Source organism: Alexandromys fortis, unplaced genomic scaffold (genome assembly GCF_014885135.2).
Source record: "Alexandromys fortis isolate MF-2015 unplaced genomic scaffold, M_Fortis_MF-2015_v1.1 scaffold_0, whole genome shotgun sequence".
Taxonomy (NCBI): domain Eukaryota; kingdom Metazoa; phylum Chordata; class Mammalia; order Rodentia; family Cricetidae; genus Alexandromys; species Alexandromys fortis.
The window spans coordinates 32,754,683-32,776,811 of record NW_026067949.1 but is presented as its reverse complement, the minus strand read 5'-3'; positions in this window follow the sequence as shown (position 1 = coordinate 32,776,811).

Here is a 22,129-nt window from a genome sequence, read left to right as displayed (position 1 = left end):
TCAAAAGTGAAACCACGTGTGGGTCCTCTTGACCATCTGTGCTCTCTCATCTTCACCGTTACAACCACCAGATGGGTTCCAGTCAAGAGCGTTGGCCCGATCATTTGGTCTGCACACTGCACTGTATACAAAGGAGCAATTCAAAACTCCCAACCAGGCTGGTCCGGAAGCCATCCAGGTTCCTGAGTGATCACAAAGGGCCAGACCCAAGGAAGACAAAGAAGAATGCTTCCTGCCACATACCCTTGCCAGTCACTGCCATATGGATGCAGAGGATGGCAGGATGCCCAGCAGCTGCTGCTAGCTGAATCCTGTGAACAAGCATGGGGAATATGGCTGGGCAGAGCCCACCCACCTGGAAATCTCCAGATCTTCGAATCCACTAATGCCGCAGCAACAACAGTGACAACAAAATCCATTATCTAGAAACACTGTCATGGGTACATGGGTACACAAACATATTTGTAAGTGCCTGTTGATGACAACAATGCTTAAAGTTACAAGTGTCACAGCCACTTACGAGTAGCAAGTAGAAGAAGACGAGGCAGATGCTGCAATAATGTCCTCCAATAAGAGCCCCGTTGGGCAGCAGCGCTTGTGGAGAGCCGAGTCCCAGGTCTGCTCTAAGTGTTCTACACACCGTGCTCGCTCAACAGCTCCACCAGTGACCAGTGAGCTCGCCATGATTAGGCCCATACTACAGATAAAGAGACTGAGCAGTTAAGTCAGTCTCCCTGGATCTCTCAGCTAAAGCACAATGGAGACCAGACTCAGAACAGGGTGGTGTACCTCCCAACTTGCCTGCATTTACACACCACACAGCTCCAAACTGTGAGCAGGACCCGAAGTTAGACACGTGGCTGGTCCAACATGTGTCCTCCTCCATGAGCAGAAGTGTGATTTTAATTAATCTGCCAATATAGAAAACTAAGTGCAGTATATCATTAAACAACAATAAATCAACAACCTACACATTGCCATTTTTATCCTAGGAATAGGGACAGAAATAAATGCGGAGCTAGGCACCTTCTGTCGCCAGGCTGACATGGCTACCTCTGGGCAAGGCAGCAGAATGAGAGTTGGAAGGATTGAGAAGCTAGGCCGAGTTGACTGCACTGCCTTATTTGAATAGTATGAGCATGGATCCCTTGAGTGATTCTGAAAAGAAAAATGCATAAAAGAAAGCAACACACCCAGACGTGTTTAGAAGCAGAGTTTGTGGGGGAGGCCTCTGGCTCAGGAAGTCCGCTCCCCAATCCTAGTGTGTCTTTTAATGAAGAGAAAGAAAGTCACAGAGGGTACAGGTCAGAAGGAAGTAGCTCGTCCAGGCACAAGTGCTACTCCTTAGCCACAGCTTCTCCCATAAGTTTTAGGTCCATCTTACCCCAAAGGTGTTTGGCAAGATCTCCCCAGTGCTTTCGGAACAAGAGCTTTGGGCTGGAGGGAAAAGGCATTCTTCTTGCACGCTGGCCACTGTGGTTCCTCCATCTGGAGGTAGAAGAAGGAGAATCAGAAGGACAAGGCCAGCCTCGGAGACATGGTGATCTTAGGACCAGCCTCTGTGCCATGGCTACTATAACCCATGGAACAGTGTCGCCATGTGTCTTAGGAACCCTAACTAGTCCTTCTCCCAGGGGACCTCCTGGCCAAACCCTTCTCGGCTGTCCTACAATACAGTATGGCTTCAAAGCCCCTCATTGGGTCTGTCTCAATTTCCTCAGCTGTAAGAGAGAAAGCGTGGAGAACCTCTGCCTCCTTTGGCACCAGGTTGTTGGTATGACAAAGATCGACACCAGTGGCCGAAAATGCTCACTGTTCATCACGACCTGTTCTTTCCTCCTTCCTTTAGCAATAACAGAGCAAACTTGTTAAGCACACCCTGCCCAGCCAAGGGACAGAGTTTGGGCCTTTATCACAAATCCATGTGGCCAAGCAATTGCTTTCTGAAGCATTGCAAAGAGAAGTGACTTACACAACGTTACATCTCAGAGAATCCCTTTCACACTTCCTCCTCCCATCTTCCTGGGCGGAGGATATAGCGATGGCAGGCAATCTTTGCCCCCAGAGCATGACTGATAAATAAAATATAGAGTGTCTATGTCCTACATAACCTCAGGAAACAGCTGTCTGGACCACATACCAGCTCAGACTTCCGCAAAACAAGCAGTCCTTCTATGTTATGGAATTCACCGCTGCTGTGTTCTTTGTTTGAACAGCAGAGCCAGTGCCTCCACTAGAACAACTTCCTTTGAATGCGTAAGTGGCCATGCAACACTTGATCTTCTTCTTTCAACTGCACCTGCTATGTTGATTGAACAGCCCATCTTGTCACATTCCAGTGACCCTCACATTCATAGACCTACAGCTTCTGCTTCCAGGGTTGCTTGAGTTACAGCACCACTTGGCCGCATGAGTCAAGCTGTGAGAGCTGCTCCAAGCATCCCCTGGCAGAGCGCCTTCTGTTTCTACAGCAAGAGCCCCTGATAGCTCACTTTCCTTAAAACTGGAACTTCAGCGGGGCATTTGAAAGCTTGGTGAACAGCAGGTCATGGGCCCTGTGATAAGAGCCTTATGTGTGCTGTTTTCCCATCCTGATCTAGTGTGAACAAAGGAGGCCATCCTTCTCCCTTCAAGATAGCCGTCGAGGCAGCAGCTAGCATTTGGAGTTGAGAAGCTCACTGGCGGTTTGTGGGGGTTTTGTTTTGATTTGGGTTCATTTTTTAGTTTGTGGGTGGGGGAGGGAGGGAAGAAGGAAGGGAGAGAGATAGAGAGAGAGAGAGAGAGAGAGAGAGAGAGAGAGAGAGAGAGAGAGAGAGNAGAGAGAGAGAGAGAGAGAGAGAGAGAGAGAGAGAGAGAGAGAGAGAGATTGCTTTGGGAAGTGCAAGAGATACAATTAAGGAAATGTGTCTTCCGTCTCGTTTCTCACCAGACCATCTCATAGTCTATGACCAGCTCTCCGAGTATTCGAGAAGCTTCCAAATTACTACCCCACCCCACAGCCTTGGATTCATGCACTTTGCAATCCATGCATTTGCTTGTTTGTGCGTACAGGTCCTCTGGGCCTCAGTTGTTCGAACACTTGGCCTCTAAAGAGGCTTTTCTGCATCCCCAAGACTGGGTTAAGAAATCAACTTTTCACCCATGTCGACTTTTACCTCTCTGTATCACAACTGTGTCTTTATTCTCCTGTGTCTTCATCAGGAATGCTGACATCCACAGGGCGGGAACTGCATTCTATGTCAATATAGTAGGCATCTGGCAGGATGTCAAACAGCTACGGAATGTAGGGAAGCTTCCTTCTCCATCACAGGTCCTAGTAGTTTTTGCTGTGCCAAGCTGGCAAACACGGGATCCATGATAGAACCACACCCTGTCTCCAGTGATGGTCCAGTTGCAAGCCTTGAAGCCTGGGGACTAAAATTTATCCAACTGAATGTGATGTTCACCGTCAGGAAAACTTCTGCCTGGCTACACTAAATGATCCAGAATCTCCTCTGCCCCCCCCCCCAACACACACACTATACGCAGATTCATATTCAACATAAATAAGTATATATAATTTTAAAGGAATTTGTCTCTCCAGGTGGCAGTGGCCCATTTCAGACTTACCCTGACATGACAGAGCTAAGGCTGGGAATACAGCTCAGGGGGAAAGAGCACCTGCTGTGACAAGAAAAAGACCTCAGCTTGAGTCACCGACACACAGGTAAAATGGAGGCATGGACCACACTTGCCTGGCAACCCAGCACGGACAGGTGAAGACAGGTGTGTCCCAGGGAGTCTCTGACCAGTCTGCCAAGCTAGGTTCAGCAGGAGAGCCTGTCTCAGAGAGCAAGATGAAGCGACTGAGAAAAACACCCAGTGGCAATCTCTGGCCTCTGAATGTGTGCACATAGAGACACGCACCCGCATACTCAAGATAAAATTAAATAAATGAAAGCTCAAAAAGACCTCTTGAGTCAATCTTGGTGACTGCACTGCCACGGATAGAGGATGGCTAGTCATTTTCAACAAGCACCACTCCAGTGGATAGGTTTACACGGGCTATTTATGCTAGCCCTGTGATGGCGGATGGGGTTAGGTCTCCATCTAGTTTAGTTAGTCCTATGTGGTAGGATGAGTCATAAGCCCCTTAGCTTTCTTTGGGTCATCTTTCTAACATGCTCTGTCCTTGGCTTCCCAGAAAGCAAAAAGGACTCCCAAGGAGGAAGTCTTCAGTGCCAGCACCACCGGAGCTTGTGAAATGTAAGATTGGGGTCTGTAGCAGCAGAAGTGAATCCAGCAGCAGCTTCTGCTGTAGCACATCTGCCCATGCCATATCTTCTGGAGCTGGGAGATCTTTCCAGGGCCTAGGTCCCTCCCACTGAGGCTGGTGTGGGCTTCCAAGAGTTGTGGCTGCAGCTGACTTGCAAATACCAAATCTGGACACAAGTAACTCGTTCATTCTGTGTGATTTTGCCTTTTGAAATCCTGAGGAGTGGTTCTCCGCGTCTCTGGAAGGACCGGAGAGGAACAAGTCATCTCACTCTCGCTCTTAATGATGGAGAAACAGAGAGACATTCCAGCCTGAACCACGCGGAGGGTGTCACCTGGTCAGTCAGGTGGAGCAGGGATCCCTGAGAACATGCTTAGGAGCCTGACACGCCAGGCACAGAGAAAATGGGACCTGAAAGTATTCACTGAGCGGATAAATGAATGACTGAATCAAGGAATGAGCAAAAGTAGCTAAACCGATGTTGCTCGAAACCGAATAGGACAGGGTTTCTTCTGAAGAACACAGTCAACCCCAGACGCTTTCAACAAAACTCCAAATTAAATGATATTAGAAGAAAGTAAAGTTTTGTTCTTTGAAAATCATTGTCAGTAATAAATTACCATGGCAGAATAAATGTCTACATTTATAACTGATAATGATGTTTCATTAGCCCTGAAAGAGAAACCCATTTAAAGAGTTCCCATAGACTCCACACTCCTCTGGCATCAACAAGCACCCCCAACTTCAAAAGACCAACCAAATGGTAAGCACTTGACAAGGACTGAGAGTGAGGACTATTCTTTCTCTTTACCTTGGGGACCTGGTAGACTTTCTGCTACTCATTGAGGGCAAAAGTAGCAAACTGACCCTGGGCGATGTCCCACTCTAGAGAAGAAAGGACAGCTGGATGGGAGCCAGGGATAGACTTGTCATGGGGACTCTCTAGAGACTTCAGGTCAGTTCACTGGGTTAGACAGAGCTAGAGCCCAACAGCTGGTGAGAGACGGCTCCACCAAAGAGATGGAATGTGAACTGGGTCCCAGAACTGAGGGGCACAGAGGACAAGAAGAAGGGTTCTGTCATGAAGGAAGTCTTTGACTTGGCTATAAATCTAATGCTTCTTCCCAATCTAAATTTACCAACAAGTCAGGCTCTGAGGACATACATGGCATGATCTCAAACTTTGACGACGGATGGATTTGAGCGCCTCTGGCCAGGCAATACTGTCCCGCAGACCACTGAAAACCTAAAAACATCCAAATTGCTTGGGGACAGAAACATAGCAAGAAGTTGAATGAAAATGACTTTGTATTTCCTATATACAGATAATGTCTGTATCTTCCCCACCTCCGAGAGGCAAAACAACCTCAGTGACCCCCAGAATACTGGCTTCTCAAAGGCTACAGTTTGCCTAAGGCTCTGTGACCTTTTTTTTCCTGTGTTTTCTTAAGTCTTAACCCATAGCAGCTGACCCTGCTCGGCTCTGTTTGAGGAAACAGTCCAGCCTGGAGCACTTCACTGAGAGCTGTGCGGGCATGGCTGACGTTCAGAGTCTTTTGAAGGAAGATGCCCAGGAAAACAGGGGCCGGGAACCATGTCACATGGAAACAATGGCAACACCTAGTTTGACAAGGAGAGACCTCAACTCACTCACTCCAGAGTCAGTTCACTAGGGCAGTCAGTCAGTGCTCACCAGAAGAATTCTTGAAGGGAAGTAGGTATGTTCTACATATGATATGTTCCTCTATCAAAATTTAAACGTAAAATAAGCATTTTTAATATATATGGACTGAAAAGATACCCAGAATTCTCCTGTTGTCCTATTTTTCCTCCCACATAAAAAAATTTGCTCCCAAGAAGACATTGATAAGTGCCCACTTAGCTGATATCACGTCGTTTGTTTCCCTACGTACCCAGTGGCTCTTTAGATTTGGATCTAGGGTACATTCACAAACAGAGCTGGAAGACCATTCAGAGCGGCCGGAGCCCTGTTTTTTATTTCTAAGCATACGGGTAGATCTTGCTACACTGACTCTGGCGCTGGGGCTTATCAAAAAGATGAAGTGAGATTTTGGCATATTTGGGGAAGAGCAGTGAAGTTGGTGCTATAACAGAGTTGAGCTGCAGAGAGCAGCCTTTAAGAAAGAAACAGGGGGGGGGGAACCTATGATCTACAGCCTCAGAACCCTTAAGATGAGATTTAACCAAAGACTATAAAATCTTAAACGGCAGATAATAAGGTCAAGCCATATTACTATTTTCAGCTCAGAACAGATGACGAGGCGGGAGGACATAAATGGGAATTAAAAAGAAAAGAGATTTAGAATAAATCAGAAGGTTACCAAAAATAATCAATGGCCGAAATGACTTTCTGGACTCATTCGCTTGTGCTGAAAATATTGAGTCATTGAAAAAGTAATGAGATGATATTCTTGGGAAATGGAATAGTTAAAATGAATGGGTTCAGATGGAGCCGAAGACTTTAATCATCCTAAAAAGAAACACTGGCCGGGGCAAGCTGAGATTTCATCCTGGGGAAATAACAAGGTGGAAGTCAGCGGCCTTTGCATCCTGCGTCCCGTGGGGTTCGCAGTTCCCTCAAAGGAACAGGAGTTTGTACTACCCAAGACTGCTGTGAGCAGCGCCTGACACCAGATCTAAACAAGAGGAATGGGAAAGTGCACACACTAGAGTAAAGAGCCCTGAAAATCATCGTCAGCCAAGCTCCCAGGGCCCTCTGGGATCATCCTGGTGAACCCACAGTCTCACCTCTTCTCCACACATAGTTGAACAGTCTAGAGGCAGCCAGATCCGCCACTGGACACCCGTAACTGTTAGAGAGCGCCAGTCAACCTCCTGATCTACCCCACTGCATCTCCTCGGGAGCTATACCATCCGTATGAACCTCTACTTCTACACGAACCCAGCAAGTACAAGAAGCTCCAGGGGAACGTTCCCTCTTCCATACTAAATAGTGGCACACCCTTCATGTGACATGATTTCTAGACTCTTTGCCTTCCTGGCCATCTTTCTTCAAAAGACTCTAAACATCAACCACACACACCATACACACACAGACACACACAGACACATACATACACACTCAGACATACACACATACACACACACACACACACACACACACACTGTCTACCTAAGTGAAGTAACCCAGCTCTAAGTAGAGCACTCTAAAATGGAGCTGAACAGGATTGACTACACTCTTGGATCAGGAAATAGCAATCTGCTGATACACGCCTAGTAATCCACATCCTTTTGTTGTATGAACCATAGCTGTGAGTGCAACAGCCTTGTTTGGTGAAATTACCTGGCCTGGTGAAAAGAAAACATGGAACATGCAACAAACCGGCTTAGGAGTTTATTAGAGGGGGCGTGTACAGGCCTGGGGAAGTCAGTGTGCAAAGAGAGAGAGGAAGATGGCGCGCCCAGCACATGCACACAGGGGGTTGACGTGGCTACATTATAAGCAGGTGATGGGGCTCACGCATGTGCACAAGGGCTTAGCTGAGTCACACGTGGATGGTGTGATCCACATTGCACATGGGTCTTACAGGGGCCCTTTAACATCCCTGGGGGCCCTTAGGCACTTCTGCCTGAGGGCTTGTCTGCACCTACATGGCCCCTAGAACCCGGAAATATCAGCCTTATATGGCTGAAATCATTACACTAGGTTCTTAGAGTCCCCCTCTAGGGAACCATCAATCCTGACAGTAGGATTGTGAACCTTCATACACCTCCCAGCGGCAGCCTTTGGCAGGACTGGGCTGTGACCAGCATCTTTGTTGAAAGACAGGGAACAGAGCGCAGCAGAAAGGTCAATCGCAAGCCGCCTTCTGTGTACCATGCCGGACTCTTCTCTGGCAGAGCCACGTCCTCTCATTTGGAACAACTGGGATAGGACTGAGACGGTGGCAAGAATTCACACAGACCTCCCCATCTGGTATTCATTCCAGATACAGAGGCTTTGTAAACAAATGTCTCGGCCAGATTCATGGTTCTAATTGTGATGGTAAAACACATTCCATTGTCAGAAATCTGAGAAACAAAACAAAATGTATAAGAAAGAAACAGTCCATTGGAACCCAAGGTAAGCATGACTAATATTTTGTGCCGGAGAGTTCCTGCCGCTCCGTTTCTTTTTCATGAATATGTAGCTGCGTCCCTGATGAGACAGAACTTCATCATATTTTGTTAGCAAGAAAATCTGCAAGTTAAAAGTTGCCAGCCATTTTCATGTCTAACAAGTCATCTTGGGACATTTTTTTTTTCTTTTTTCTGGATATAATCATCCTGGCGGTTTCTTATGGCTTTGCAGATTTCAGATAAAGGCACTCGGTGTCCAGAGATGAGAACAGCAGCCAGAACAGAGCAGAAACGTTTCTCTTGACACACATTGCCCACATCTTCTCTCCAAACCGAAACCAGCATGTCTGGAAAGTAGTGAGACAAAGTGAAAGAGAGACTGAGAGCCCCTCAGGATAGCAGATAAGATCTCCTTCCATTCACTACTAATAGGTCCAGCTGCTCTAATGAAGGGGCCTTGGTCACTAATTGGTATTGGAAGGGGTTCGGGCTCAACCCTTTCTATCTCCCACAGTCCCATCACCCATCACAGCAGCATGGGTCTCAGGGAAACATCAGCTACAACAGAACCCAGAGAAATCTGAGTAGGAAGCTAGAACTGAATGGGAAGTTCCTTCCCTAGTGGGTAGAAAAGTTATCCACAGTCTTAACGGTAAACCCTGTGGGCTCTGCATGAGATTCAGCCCATCAGCATTTTCTCAGAGATTAGAGAGGAGCTCTTACAGCCTCACCCCTCCACTGAGGATTACAGGCAGTCCATAGTGGCTGTGGGAGGGTGGGCTGTTTTCTTCAGTGGAGTGACCACTGATAAATCACCCATAACCTCCCACACACGTGAGGGATCTTTTTTTTTTAGTTTGTATCTAGAATTCCTTCTCAAATTATTTATTTATATTTTCTATGTCTGCGTGTACACCTGCACGGCAGAGGAGGGTACCAGATCTCATTACAGATAGTTGTGAGACACCATGTGGTTGCTGGGAATTGAGCTCAGGACCTTTGGAAGAACAGGCAGTGCTCTGAACCTCTGAGCCATCTCTTCAGACCCCCACATGAGGAATCTTAATTAAACTCACACACACACACACACACACACACACACACAGAGAGAGACGGGCATCAAAGGGGGTGGGGCTTGGGTGCTTGTTGGGAAGAATGCTTCAACAGGAAAAGGAGGGGGTGAAACAGGGAAGAATGGGTAGAAGGACAAAAATTCATTATAGACACAGAGAAACTGTCAAAAATAAATAAAAGTAATTTTTAAGATTTACATTATTTTTAATCATGCATATTGTGGGGATGGTATGTGTCTCTCTTTGCAGGTGCCTGTGGAGGTCAGATGAAGGCACTGGCTCCCCTGAGGGATGGAATTGCAGGAAGTAGGGAACTTCCTGGTACTGGTGCTGGGAATCAAACTCTAAACCACCCCTAACCACTGAACCATCTCTTCAGCCCAGTAAAGTAAATAAAGTTTGCCTAAAACAGATACGGGAATGGCTCAGCCATAAAAGCCTGGTGAGCTGAGCTCAGTGGCCAGCATTTACACACACACACACACACACACACACATGCACACGCACATGCACACATGTGCACATACAAACCCACACACACATGGTTAGATGCAGTGGCACATAGCTGTAACCCCTGCACTCCCACTATAAGACCCCAGGCAGACACAGGAGAATCAGCCAAATGCTCACAGACCAGGCAGCCTGGACTGCACAGGACAGTGACAGAAACAAAATGGACTCTCCCTCAGCAAAGTAAAAGGCAAGAACCCAGTCCCTAAACTTCTCCTCTGACACCAACGTACACATGTAGCACACACAGGCTCACACACCACACACATGCAGGTATACACACACAGACACACACACATACTTATGTACATGTATATAAATGGGAACTACGAGGAGGGAAAAGGTCTACGGAAGAGGGAGGGGACAGAAGAAGGTAATGAGGCAAAGAGAAAGTGTCAGGTTGTCCCACATCCGGGACAAAGGTGTTGGGGATGGGAGAGAGAAAGACAACATAAAAGCAGTAGTCTATCTGGAGTGGAAAAGGGGACCATGGAGCAGACGGAGAGAAAGCATGTAGAGAACCGGGGGAAATATGAGCAAAGGACAGCTATGTATGTATGAAAATGCCGTCACGGAAACCCTTACTTTGCATCCTAACCAAAAATATTAACCCATAATTTTGAAAATACACATTAAATATCAAACTAAGAAGCTCGGAGATTTTGCGAGCCTCAGACACTTGTTGGCCCCGAATAATGGAGACAAATATATAAACCTCTTCCCAGCACTGTGAGAACTGTCACTGATGACACAACTGTCCCAGGGACCAGTGGGGACCCATGACTCTGCAGCCAAATGCCTTCACTAGACACCAGTGTTGGGGAAGACCAAGTGCAGTCCATGGTGGACCCCAACTCTGCGGCCCTCTATCAACCTCTCACTTGAACATGTCACGGAGCCCTTCGTATACCCCAGGAAGAAGAGCACAGATAAGAAGAACACACAGGTAGAAAACTGAACCTTCACCAGAGAATTTCATGCACATGGGCATCAAAGGAACTGGTAACCAATGGTTGGCACCAAGCCTTGGCCACCGCTCTCTGTGCTGCCAGACCTAGAAACTGGGAGGGCAAGAATGACTCCATTCCCGCTAACATGACTATACCTTACCGCCCAAGCAGACGGAGCAGAAGGCTGAACGCCACCAAAGCAAACACAAATACAAGATGGGATCAAACTGCCTCACATCCTAAGTGCTTTCCTGTGACCTTAAACACGCATGGAACATGGTACCAATCGCTGATAACAACAGCTGACGCTCTGCTGGGTCCTCGCATGTTTTTTTCCCCCCTGTGGTCTGCTTTCATCAAAGGCAATCCAGATCAGGAGGCCACGGCCCATGCAGCCATGCAGCCATGCAGCCACGCAGTCATGTAGCCACGCGCAGCTAACGAAAGGGAAAGTCGTGTTTGAAGTCAAGCAGTGTGGCTCTGATGAGAATTCTCTTGTTCTCGTCCACACCACGTAGTCCGTGGCTTTCCTGTGCTTGGAGATCTCATTTCCCCGTTTCTTCATCTTATTAAATACCCTCTACCTGACGTCCCAAACATCACGTCTGCTAAACTCCACTGGTTCTCATTTGAATCTTTGGAATTTTTTTTTCTGGATGTTGATTCTGTAGTTCAAACGTTACACACACTTGTGCCCTCCCGGCTGCATCATCACCCAGATGTAACATACCTGCAGCCATAGACACTTTAACTAAAGCCTGATGTTCCAGGACATCTTGGGGCTTGGTTGCTGTCTCTCTCGCCAGCTTATCTCTGTCTTCCAGTGCCCCGATCATCCTGAGCTCACTCCGGCCACCAGCCCTTTGCGCCTTCTGCTCCTTACTGCCTTCTCTCTTTACCTGGTGAACTTCTGAAAGCGTTTGCATCTGATCTAAATCTTTGGCCAGGTGAGTTCTACGTTATGCACACTCAGAGAATTATACTTCTCCTAAGTGGGACGCTGACTCGATCACAATGTTGTTTGAGAAAGCTTTCTCTCCAGCTCCCTAATACATTCGTGGCAAGACGATGCACCTGTACTTCCTTCCACGTTATCCTCAGTGCTAGCCTTATGCTTGGCCCGTTAGTCATGTAGCCGATGAATATCCATTAGATGGCTAGGCAGACAGATGGAGGACCCAGTTCCCTGTGACCCAGCCATAGTGCCATGGGCGCTCTGTGTTGATGACACAGTATGTGGACCCTCCAGCTCTTCTCTAGGGAGTACTCTAAGTGGTTAAAACATATGACCTGGCCAGTTCTCTCAACCAGAGGTAAGCCTGGAGTTGGCCCGGCTCAGCAGGCATTCAGCCACACTGACTGGTCCCTTCTCCTTCCCTCCTCCCCTCTAGCTCTTGGATAGCATCCATCCAAGGACATCTGGTCATAAGACTCCTTGGTTAAGAACCCTGGTTCCACAGTGTCCTCCAGATAAAGGCCATGCTCCTAACCTTGATGATCAAGGTGTTTCGTGCCCTGGCCCTTGCCTGCCTTCTGCAAGCCATCTGCTGCCACCGATGCCCTGGCCCATACACACACATGTGCTCATAACACCCTGCAACCCCGAGAGTCTCTCCACACACCGTGGCCTCACATGTCTGTGGGCCTTGCTCTCTCTTTCTAGTACACAAATTGCTTCACTGACAAACTCGGATTAAAAGCCCAGTTCAGAGGGCATACTCTCCCCGCTAGACAGAGACTATGGCCTCCTCTCACACACTGTTGCCCCTAGCAGTCCTATTATATGATGAGAGAGATCTGTCACCGGACAGTCACCAGATCCAAGAGCAGTGGAGAGTGGGGGTGTCTCCTCTGAGACAAACAGGTTCACCAGGGAGGGTGAGGAGATCCTGGACCCGGAACCTTGAGAATCTAGCAATAGAAGAAAACTCAGAAACCAAAGAAACACCCAGAACAGATGTCAGAGTGGAGCGGGTCTTGCAGGGAGATAGAGCAGGAGAAGTGGGAAGGGAAACTTACAGTCCATGGCTACTCAATTCCCAAAATGCTGATTTTACTTGAAAAGATGTTTAAAAACAAGAGATGGACAGGCATGAAGAAAATGGAGGATGACCGGGTTGAGACCTCCTAGGGAATGGGGTCTGGAGCGTCACGAGAATTCCTCTGGGTCCAGACGAAGGAATGCCCCTCCCAAAAAAAGAAACAAGGAGCCTAGGGTCCCAAGGTCGAGTAGGACACAGGAGTGGCAAGCATTTGCCTCACCTGACCCGTTCCAGGGCTGCGTGTGGCCACAGTGCCCTCTAGTGGTGACAGTCTGTATCACACGGGTGCCGGGGACCTGAGCCACACAGACACTAGACAAGCTCCCTCCTGGACTTAATCTGGGGAAGAAGCCATTTGGATGGGGACTTTTGTCTTTTCCTTTACTTGTCCTTAATGGAAGTAAAAATTAAAAAGTCAAGTCAAGTGGACTGATGAGCCAAAGCAAAGACTATGTCACAAAACACCCGTGTCCGTGTCAGTCACAAGCATTTACACCTGCTGTGTGACCTGCCAGGCGCAGACCATAATATAAACGGTGTGGTCACCTGGGCGGCAGCGGGCACCGGAGCCTCCCAGTTCAGCTGGTGGGGGGGGTGTAAGAAGTGGGGGGAAATCGACTGGAACTGAAAGACGAGACACTGGCTGCACAATGCTGCCATCTACCGGAAAATCCTGGGAATGCGCTGTCCGCCAGGAGCTGGCCAGGTGACCCAGGTTCTTAGCTCAGGACCGGCGTCCATGCTGACCTAAGCACCAGCGACTACAGTAGCAATGGGTTTTCAGGCCTCGGAACAGGTCACTGGCTCCCTGGGGCAACTGACGAAAATGAGCAGCTGTTTTGTTGAGGCTCTTTGGTTTGAGGGTGTTTTTTTTTCCCCCATATTAAAACAATAAAGCTTCTAAAAGCACTCCCCTGTGGTGTTTCCAATAAGCATAAGATCAAGGAGCACAAAACTCTCTGGGGTCCGGAATGATGAGCTGGCAATCTCTCAGAGGACAAGTTCACTATCCGCCTCGGAATGCTGAAGTAGGTGGGAGGACAAGTGGGGCTAAAGGCAGCTTCCTGGGTCTCGGTTTCTTTATGTATAAGCTGATCAAGTGTGGATTCGAGTCTGAGCCAAAATTAACAACAAACAAGATGGCCGCTTCCAAGAAGTCCTGGTACAGAGGAGATAATCTCATTCTCCAGCTGAAGTTCTCAATAAAGCCCAGCCCTCCTGGATGAATCCCAAGGGCGCTGTCACTTACATGAAAATGTCCCCATTGTGGGTGTGGTGCTGAACTCCTGCAGTCCAGGAATTGCGGAAGTAGAGGCAGAGAGACTGGGAATTACAGGGTAGGTGCGAATACATAGTAACTGGAGACCAGCCTGGGCTTTATAGCAAGACTCTATTTCAAAACTGAAGAAAAGGGAAGGAGGGAAGGAGGGAGGAAAGGAGGGAAGGAGGGAAGGAGGGAAAGCAGGAGGGGAGCTGAGAGTGGGGCTCAGTGTGTGCACTGCTTTCCTGGCCTGTACAAACCCCTTGGTGAGGTCCCCAGTCCTGCACATACTGAGTATGGAGGTACAGCCCTGTAATCTCAACACTCAGGAGGTCGGAGACAAGAGAATCAGGAGTTCAAGGTCATCCTCACCTCTGTAGTGAATCTGAGATGAGCTTTGGCTACATGAAACTGTCTCGAAAAGGAAAGGAGGAAGAATTAGAGGAGAAAGAGGGGCCTCCTCCACCCCAGAGAACAGCTACTACACGGCACTCGGGACACTTGGTTTCCTAAGGTCCATCTGTTGAGAGGCTAAAGCGTGTAGACCTCTTAGCAGCTAAATAGAACACATCTTAAACATTTTTGCAGTGGCTGTGATTTTTCCCAGACTTCCATTAGCAACTTTAGACAAATTAAGTGAGCCCTGCAGGCTGCACACGGGCTAAGCAGAGAAGTCACCTGGCTGGCAATAGCTAGACGCTGCCTTATTTGGACGTGGTGTGGCTTTCTGGGGTTGGTTGAGCCTCAGCTGTTTGTTAAGCTCATAAACAAGGGTTTACATAATAAGTTGGGCTGCAATTCATCATACAGGAGCTCAAAGTACAGAAGGCTTCCTGTTTATTTATGATACGACAATAGCATCGTTGTTTCCAAGGTATTGCTGTAGGTGACAGCGGTGTAGGGAGGTACATTCTTTCTCTCTCTCTCTCTCTCTCTCTCTCTCTCTCTCTCTCTCTCTCTCTCTCTCACACACACACACACACACATACAGAGAGAGAATTAGCATAGATTTCTATAATTGTTTGTATTTTACCAGTAGATATTGTCTCCTACTGCATCTAATACATAAATTAAACTTTATCATAAATATATACACATAGGAAAAGACATAGCACATATACTCTCAGTCCTATCCAGTTTGGGGCATCGAATAGGGTTCTCAGACCGAATTCCATGAAGATGAGATGAAGGAGAGTTAGGTTTGCAGCCTCTTTGTAAAGTATTCAACAGGTTTGGTCTCCAGCACTTCAGAAAAATAAAAGGTAACCAGAATGGGGCTTGGTGGCACAGCGTTATAATCCCAGCTACTGGATGGGCTGAGGCAGGAGGATCACAAGTTTTTCAAGGTCTCTGTGGGCTACAGAGTTTGAAGCCAGTCTGAGAAAACTACGTCCCTTAAAATGTGTAAAGGGATGGTAACATAGCCCAGTGGGAAAGTGCTGGCCTAGCATTTTCAAGGCCTCAGTTCAATGCCCAGGGCTTGGGGGTGAGGAGGAGATCCAGGGGCTGTGCTGAGAAAGAAAACTGAGGTATATAAAGGGTTAATTTACCAAGGTCACATCGCAAATAAGTGATAAAGCTGGCAGTTAGGAAAGGAGAATCAATAGACTTTGAACAAAGATGCCCCAGGCACAGGAAGCAGAAGGGCTCTCCAACTAATGTCAGTTCAGAGGCAGCAGGAGGGTCCAGGCAGAAAACACATCTTTGCCTGCTTTGAGAAAATGGTCCCATTCGAGAGTTATTCCTCAGGATGGAGACATTTTTCCCGTCTTTAAGTAAATTCTCCTGAGAATGGCAATCACCCTAAGCTTTTCCGTCATCTGTGCCTAAGTAAGAAAAAGCTGGGCGGCTGTGATGGCTCAGGGGGTCTTAAAGGCACCTGCTGCTGCCCAGGTCCCAAATGGCGGAAGGAAGGAGAGAACCGCCTCCTGGAAGTTGTCCCCTGACCTCCACACTCACTCGGTCATGTGCATGGCACCTGCAAAATAAATGAGAATATTTTATAGTATAAATAAAAGGAAGACGTTCATCTTCTTCCCTGGAGAACTGGGTGCTCACAAAAGCTATGGTCACAAGCAGGAGGCGAACTGTCCAAAGTGCCCAGTTTGTTGGCTTTGATGTGGTTTTGGTGACAAAGCAATGACACAGTAAAAAAGAACGGAATTAATGACACAGACTCCACACTGCAGTGACCACACTGAGGCCGCCTGCTACCAGCAGGCACAGCAATAAATGGAACCCAACTGAGTCCGAAATGAGCCTTCATTTGTATTACGATCAACTGATTTTTTGACCAAGAATCAGGACAATTCAGCGGGGGGAGGGGTAGTCTTTTTTGGTGACCAGAATTGGGGAGACTCAATATCCACGTAGAAAATGATTCCGGGCCTTCTGCTCACGTCGTATACAAAAATGAACCCGTTGTGGGTCACAGACCTCCATGGAAGAGCAAAACAACTACAGGCTTTGCCTTCTTGACCTTGAGTTAGGCCAAACTGGCTGAGCTGCGACCTCAAAAGCAAAATATTTAAATTCAGCTCCATCATAACTAAAAGTTTGTGCTTCACTTCTTTGCCGTGGGCAGAAGTCAGTGCAGAGAGACATAATTGGTCAAAGTGTTAAGAATGAGAGATTGGTGCTCAGCCATAAACGGAGCATCTCTGTCACCACACACACTCACAGGCACACACTCATACATGCAGGCACACACACTCACCTGCTGCCACACATTCATACATGCATATACACACACTCACGGGCACACACACACACACACACTTGCAGGCACACACTCACACATACATGCACACACACACTCACATTATTTTCATCATATCATTGATGCCCTGGCAATGCTTAAGCATGCATGAACAGCCCGTTTATGGCGGTTCTCCAGTTGTTGCTATCCTGGGCAATCCTAGATGCTTGTGTTATTGTCACACCCAAGGTTCCACAGTCTTCCTTTATGCTGTCTACCCAGCATTTTCAGGTCCTTCCTTTTCACCTTATCCCGTGCATTCCTTTACACAATGCTATCTTCGGGTATCTGTCGTCATTCATTCTCGTGACATGGCCAAAGTATCTCAAGCGCCCTTGCTGTATCCTGTAGTTTTCTTCCTTCTCTACATGGAGACATTTCTTCATGACATTGTTGCACAGCCCATCTCTTCGTGTGACACCTAGAATCCTCCCGAGACATGCTGTCTCACACATATTCAGCCGCTGTTCTAAGGAGAGTTTCATGGTCCAGGTTTCGGAGTTGTAAAGAAGGCAGCTCAAGACAAGTGTCTCATGTACTTGTAATTTTGTTGTCCTTATGTCTCTTGCTGACCAAACCTTTCCTAGTGCCTGGAATGCAGCCCTCGCTGTCCCTATCCACCTCCTGATGTCTGAAATAGATCCCTCCTTTGAACTGAGGTTTCCTCCCAGAGAGACAAAGTTGACTATTTGCTTGAGGCTCTGATTCTTTATTACAGTGTTAAGATCCTTGTGTGCCCTTCCCATGTGCTGAATCTCAGTCTTCTCCATGGTTACAGATATACACACTTGTTTCCACCACTCTATCTACCACGGCCTGCAGCTCACTGGGACTTTCAATAGTGGTGCTCTATCATCGGCAAAATGCGAGTTATTGATTCGCACACCACCTATCTGCACGGCCATCTCCTCGTCCTCCAGGGCTGTTGCTATCATTAACTCCAGGAATAAATGAAGGAGTGTTGGTGAGAGGATGCATCCCTGTGACACTCCTACGGTTGTCTTAAACTGATCACTTAGTTCTTCATGGACTTTGTCTGATGCAAAGGTATGGTCTCCTGGTAGCTGCCTCCTTGGTGGCGAGACTGGAAATGACCAGCCAGGTCCTCTGGAAACCTGGGGAATTCAGTACCTGGGTGGAAAGAGGTCCAGCTGGTCCGCTAAAGGCTACGGCATGAAGAGGAAGAGAACTGGCCAGTCGTCCTCATCAGCTCAGACCTTGAAACTCAATATGGACAAGTTCAGGTCGCACACGCACACACACACACACACACACACACACACACACACACACACACACAGATGGCAGTTGGTTGACTAAAAGGGATTGACTCACATGCCTGTGAGGCAGAGAAGCCCTGCGATGTGCAATAGGAAAACTGAAGACACACACACACACACAAACACAAAATACTGGAATTACTGACACACCTGACCATTCCTCGCTTTGTACATGGATTCTGGGAATTTGAACTGAGGCCCTCATATCTTACACACTGAGCCATCTCCCCAGTCAGGAATGATTTATTCTGGTTCCCAAATTGATGGGGAAACAATCCATCATGACCAGGAAGGCATGGCAAAGTCCATGGTGGCAGGAGCCTGCCGCTGGGCCCCCCTCGCAGCTCTGTGGACCATGAAGCAGAGGGAGAAATCAATCATTGGAACTGAGCTACAGCCCTCAAGTCCTATCCCACAGTGATCCACTTCCTCTAGCTAATCCCCACCTCCTAAAGGCTCCACAACAGCCCGCTGGGGACCAAGTGCTCAAACGTATTATCTGATGGGACACAGTTTACTACCAGCCCATAACACTAATCCTCTCCTACAGACACACTTTAAAGCTCCAAGCGAAAACCCTGTGGTCCAATCAAGCTAATACAGGAGACCAACCATCACAATGCCCAACGCCCTGTGAGACTGCAGGCTCCCCAAGGCCATCGACTATTTCCTTCTTCTCAGGCATGGGCCCAAAGCTTGACATAATAGCCAATCATGAAGATACTACATAAATATTTGTTAGCTGGATGAAGCATGACTCTCTGGGGGACTTCTTGATTAGCATTAAACTGCCGAGTGCCCCATGAGTATCCGTTATGACCATGCTCACCTGAGTGTGAAATAACTCTCGTGCTATGAATTACCTCTTGAGCTTCAAGGTCCAAAGCATGTGACCTGCCCGGTCCCCACCAGAAACAATGATGTAAAGGGAAGAAACAGAAGCTAAAAATAAAAAGAGGAAAGGCATTCTGGGCCCAGGTGAGTCTACAGTAGTCCAGCAGAAACACCACACTAACTATGCAGATATTTTAACTTTCACTTAGCGCAGTTTTGAAGAATGAGAAGGGGCAGGCCAAAATAATTTTAATAGCATATTTTATATCATCATAAATACAAATTACAATTTTTAGTTTAATCGTTTCACCCAGTACATCCAAAGTAGCATCTCAACACATATCCAATATAAAACGATTTCATAGGAAGCCGTTGAAATTGGTACTTACAAGTCATCTCGGCTTTGACTAGACGCAGCCCCAGGACAAAGCTTCCACGTGTTGTTCACAACCAGTACACCTGGGTGACAGAAACGGGATGCTGGCTGCTTCCCACAGCATTCTCTGCAGCCCTGGTCATCAAATGAGACTGATTTGAGGCTCCACGGGATTAAGTGTCCCTGTGCCTTCTATAATTGGAGAAAATCAACAGCAGGCTGTGGTGGCTAACCTCCGGGGCCAACCTGAGCGGATTTACAGTCATCTAAGAGAAAGCCCTCTGGGCTTGTGTGATGAAGTGGGGAGAGGTGAATGTGGTCAGCACCATCCCGCGGTGTGGTCTCTGACTGAATAGAAAGGAGAAAGCGTGTGGGCTTCATTCCTTCATTCCTCCTTCTCGACTGTGGGCACAGTGTGACCACACCCTCACGTCCCACCATCCCTCCTTCGTTCCCAGTGATGGACCTATGCCCTCTTAAATTGATCCTAAAGAAATATTTCTTCCTTAAGATCCTTCTTATTTTCATGTGCATGTGTTTTTCTTTGTGTGCGTTCCAGTCCCTTGCTCTCTCGGGGTGCAGTCCTTGCAGACAGTAGAGGCCTTGTCAGGAGAATCCCCTCTTCGCACAGGAAAGCCTGCGCTCCTCATTTCCCATACTGGCCACTTCAGGATTCCAGGCTCGTGTCTCCAAACTTGGGACTAAATCAGTGTCCTGTTTTCTACTGGCTTCTTCTACAGAATGGCTAAAGCTTGGAGTACGGCCCAAAAGGAAGCTCCCACTTCTCCGGGACTTTCTGTGTCCCACAGAGGAAGCTAGTCCACGAGAGGTCACTGTGCAAAGCATTTCTTGGTAGCATAGCTGGTGTTTTCTAGGGCCACCAGACATGAGAGACTGTTCATGCAGAGTCAACAGGGAGCCATGCTCTTCCGTATGGCAGGGCCCCATGACACACACGCTTTCCCTCTCTGCCACTTCAGAATTCATGGAGATCTCCAGTGGATGTGGACTGGGACGCCTCCTGACCCTGACATCTCCATCAATGCTAGAACAGCCAGCCACACCAGGAAGTGGCTCACAGCTCACGTGGAGACTACACACCTGTCCATGGTCGAGTTTCCCAATGCTTCTCCGCCTTTAAATTCTCTTCTTGGACAGTGCTGGGGATCAAACCCAGGGCCTCGTGCACACTGAGCTACAACTCTAGCCCTCAGCTTTTCCTTAAGAGTAGTTTCTCAATGTCTGGGCCTTTTCAAAGCTACTGTGTTCCAAAAACTCAGCGATCCATATACTGATGGCCCCAAGACTAACCTTCTGAACATTATTAAATCCCTGCCCCACTTACGATCTGTCAGCCTCTCTCTCTCAGAAATATAACAAAGGAAGAATAAATAAGCCCAAATGGCTTTTCAGACTTCCCATAGTGTTCTTGGAAATCTGTTAGCAATGCATCCCCCCCACTTTCTCTCTTATTGTTGGTAGCAGCTGGCAGGCATGGGCTACACACACCAGCATCTGCGCTGTTTTATGCTGCAGAAGAAAGCCTAGCTGTTTCTCTTTCTGGGAAGTTGTGGGTAACGTGTAATGATGCTTCCAGATGGGACCTCTAAAGAGAGCCCCTGAAACATGCACCCAACTCTAGGCCCCTGCGGAGTGGAGATAAGCTCTCAGGGCTGCCAGAAAGGACCGGCTTGAGGAAGCAGTGCAAGAGGAGATGGATGGAGTTAGAGAACACACGTTTTCAGGGAGTCAGTTCATGATGAAGAGGAGACATGCCTATGAACGCCTGTGAAAGAGATGTGAGGAGAAGTCATGGAGCCCATCCCAAGGGAAGGGCTTGCCGCCCAGCTGTGGGCTGTGACCAGCAGACAGCCTCCAGATGTCATCTCTCTGTCTCTCACTCAGGATCTGCTTCCTTCAAGAGCTGGTCCCTCCCAGGGTGACCACATTTAGTGACTGAGTGTCAGGAATACAAGGGTTTCATCTCTTGCTTCCTGGGTCATCTCAATGGGAAGACTCCCTGCAGGTTCCCCAGCATCAAGAGGCAGGGAACCTTAACTCAAGCTCTGGGCTCCAGACAGAAGCCCCAGCTCTCGCTGCCACTTTATAGATTTGTGTTAGCAAGTTCAGCACCACGGAGCTCTTTATTTCTTCCAAGTTATGCATCTCATAATTGGGATAAAGTAGATAATGGTTCTTTAGTAATTGCCTAGTGGTAAAAATAGCTATTCTTCACATGGGCCTGGTTAACACAGATATTTTCTAAAAGCCAAAATAGAATTCTTCATTAAGCAGCTTCATTAAGTACTAGACTCTAAAATATACCACACAATTAAAGTGAGCTTTTTAATAAAAAATAAATACAATCACTTGCAACTTAATTTCACTGGTTTCTTCAGTCAGTGCATAAAGTAAGTGCGGCTTCCTTTGGGCTGGCTGAGCGTCACCTTGACTCCCACCCTGTCGTGTACAGAGGTGCCTAACCTATGACAAATGCCGGGGAGGTTTGTCAGCCACGACATTGCAAACCTGGACCAGCGAAAGGACTCAGCGTACAACGTCCCGTAATTTGCCTCTTTGGCACACAGACTATTTTGAGATGAGGGCAAGGAGGATCAAGAGACGCAGGGGGAGTTCCTGCTCTCCCCTCTGTCACAGTTCGCTTCCGCCGTCAGCTTGACACTCCTGG